Source organism: Pseudochaenichthys georgianus, chromosome 22 (genome assembly GCF_902827115.2).
Source record: "Pseudochaenichthys georgianus chromosome 22, fPseGeo1.2, whole genome shotgun sequence".
NCBI classification, from domain to species: Eukaryota; Metazoa; Chordata; class Actinopteri; order Perciformes; family Channichthyidae; genus Pseudochaenichthys; species Pseudochaenichthys georgianus.
In genome coordinates this window covers 29,589,399-29,592,631 of record NC_047524.1, presented here as the reverse complement: position 1 = coordinate 29,592,631, position 3,233 = coordinate 29,589,399, and the positions used below count along the sequence as shown (strand labels likewise).

Sequence of the window (3,233 nt, the reverse complement as noted above, 5' to 3'; positions counted from 1 at the left end):
AGCACTTAAAAGAATGACAAGTTAAAACAGATCAGTGCATAATAACTTCTGCAATTTATTTACTGATTATTGATGACTTTTTTCAAGAGTATATGGACAAATAAAACATGTCTTATTGCTCAGTGTGAACAACATGCAGTAGCTTGGTAAACATTTATTTAGTGGCAGATTAATAAATTATGCATGCATCTATTTTAAATTCACTATAAAGCAGTAATCTGGATAATTATTATTTCCCTTAAGCACGTTACAATGAACCAGGAAATTGACTTTTTCATACACCGAAGAAAAACACGGAGCTGATTAATTTGTATTTATATTTTAATTACCTAATTTTCTATGTTCTTAATAAATGAATAATTCATTAGCAGGCTATGATTTGTGTTATTGCCTCTTAATATGTACCCCCTCCCATGGCTGTCACAGTGGTTAGAAAGCTAGCATTTTGAAAAATTAAAAACAAACCATCATTTTTAGATGTCTTGTTATCTCCAGGCATGTTGTTGAGAGATATCAGGGACACTCTTGTTTGCTGGGATGAGTTGTGATACTATAATTATTATTTTCCATTTGCAGTTGGTTTTGCTTTGAATATTCTAACATGGATTCCCATGCACCCAGACAGCATCCTTCCTCGCTCTGCCAACACAATGTCAGTGAGACTAATGAGATGTAGCAGAGCAAAGCTACCTGACTCTCCTTGTTTCACACCACTTAGGTCAGAGTATAACTCTATATTCAAACTCACATGTTTAAACACAGCTTCTTAGGTATTTATTTTAACAGAGCTTTTGCTTCTCGGCTGCAAAAGACAATATGATTTAGGAAAAATGGCTCTCTTTGCTGCAGCTTTACTTGTCCTTTCTCCCGTGTCATGCCCACAACATCATTTGGTTTATCAGGTATTTAAATGTTGTGCGCTGAAAAAGAAAAGGGAAAAAAAAAATCATATAGTTTCAAGATTCCAGACACAGGTGAGCTTTTGTGCTAACACAAGACATCTGACATATCTAGCGTCTGGTATATTTGGATGGTAAAAAAAACATAAAGTCCATACATGCTGTAGTTATCTATAAAAAAATTAAAGGTGTTCTTTGCTCAAGAAAAACAGCAATGCATACATGAATTACTGAATTACCAGGAAGTGCATTGGTCTAATGTAATGTGAACAGCACACCATTACTTTCACTGTTATTGGTCTCTCGTAGATCTAAAATTGTAATCTTTTGATCCAGGGATGTGGTGCTAGTGAAGGTTATATAACAACTGACCCTATTGTGGAAATGTTTCAGGGGTTAATGTGTTATTATCGCTGCCTTTGTGGCTGGATAACACCGGAGTAGAGGGCCTTGAACTTTCAACAGGTGACGGGCTTAAATATGGGGGGGGGGGGGATTTGAGGCTCTGATAACAGTCAAGCTAGCGTTCCAGTCGAAGGAGCAACTAGGAATCGGTTCTCCCTCCTAAAATTGTGGCTCAACTGCTTTATTTTTTCGACTATAATTTTCAACTCACGAAAATTGTAAAAATGGCTCTACCAACAGCTGCCAACCCCCAGTGGAGTGTTCCGGATGAAAGCCTACCTCCCTCTCTTGAGATGTGTTTCTGCCCTCTCTCCCCCTCAGTCTGTCTTCTTCTACTGCTCAGCCATTTTCTTTGTTGTGAGGTGGAGCAAAGGCAAACAAATACCTGGAGAAAGGTATGAGAGCAATAATGACTGTGTGTGACCCTGTTCCCCAGAGAGAAACTGAACACCTATTAGAAACAGCTGCAACTGCCCTCTGCTGCCCCTATTCCCAACAGACAACACACAAAAACACACACGTGTTTTTCTCGTTGTAAGGATACAAGATATGCCTTACTTTTAATCATCCTAACCTTGATAATGAAACATTTTTGCTTGATTTCAACTTTAATCTTACATGCAAAAGAGGTTATCAAGTTATATGGCGCAATACATTAGTTTGATCAGCGGCTGATTCCTGTGATATTTCTTAGTCCTAGAGGATCAAACGACTTTCATCACTTGTTGGGTGAAGCAGAGTCAAAAGTGTAGTGTTCACAAATTCAAAGGGTGTGATGTATGCTCTGTGAAGGATTTGTAGCTGTATTGCTCTAAACCGAACACACTGGGACATTGATGTAGACTAGAGTCAGACTAGATTTGGTCCCTCTCAACTGGGGTAAGGGTAAGGGTGATACTGCTCCCATCTTCTGTGTGTCTGCATATTAGTATTGGAAGTTTATATACACCTGAAATCATTTCCTTCTTGGTGGTCTTTTTAGGTCCCACATAATTCATGCCATCTGAAAAGTATTCATCATCGGAGGAATCACATATTTGTCTTTGTTCATGATGGTGGGGATATTATTACTTTATAGAATTGAATTGGGAGTGTGTTGTCCCCGGTATATGTAGTGTATATATCTTAACAGCCAGATAAACTCCCTCCATACACCAAGACTCTGAAGACGTGAATCCTTTGCCCACAGGTGTAATGATATAAGGAAGGTGTGAAACTAAAAATAAACAAGACAAAATATAATCAATTCCATGATCATTTCTACATACACAAATATGCACAATGTATATACATCAACACAGCTTTAACATTAATTGAATTGCCTTGTTATATTTACTGTAAGCTTTTTAATGTATTTATTGTAATTCTAGAACTTAAACAGTTATAAATGGCATCATATTTTAAACATATAATCAGCCATTTGTACATGTATTCATTTAACTCTCCTTGCATTAGCCTTGTACAATATTGAGACAACTCGGAAGATCTCCAGCATTAAACACCACATAATACAATATTTCATAAAAATAATCATCTGTAATTGTTAATAACACAAACATAAACAATACTTACATACGATGCGATCAAAGGCATTACGACGTATGCAGATGTAACTGGATTTCTAACAAACAATAACACATTGCTCACAGAGCCATGCTTTGTCTATTTCCTCTCTTATGATCACCTGACACGCCCATCTGATGATGTCATCCTGATTCTTAAAGGGACCACGACTAGGCACAATGGGCACACAAAGAATAGCCCAGAAAATGCAAACAAGAGTAAACTTAGCTGTAACAGAACACTCCCCGTCTGGCGTGATACACGTCACCCAAATCCAGAACACTTCCATTACCTAGCCATCTGGGGGGAGAAGAGGCACCATCTCTGCAACAGGCCTAAGAAAGAGCGAAGTCCCTCCTGGTTCGA

The 3,233-nt window shown here is 37.9% G+C and overlaps 1 long non-coding RNA gene across 1 annotated transcript; it reads right to left on the bottom strand.

Annotated features, from left to right (window-relative positions):
* Window positions 1–303: 303 nt before the first annotated feature.
* On the bottom strand, window positions 304–2,964 carry LOC117467330 (uncharacterized). Its single transcript, XR_004554374.2, has 3 exons — window positions 2,877–2,964; window positions 1,584–1,689; window positions 304–920 (listed from the first exon to the last, which is right to left on the bottom strand). It is a non-coding gene; the product is annotated as an uncharacterized lncRNA (long non-coding RNA).
* Window positions 2,965–3,233: the final 269 nt, after the last annotated feature.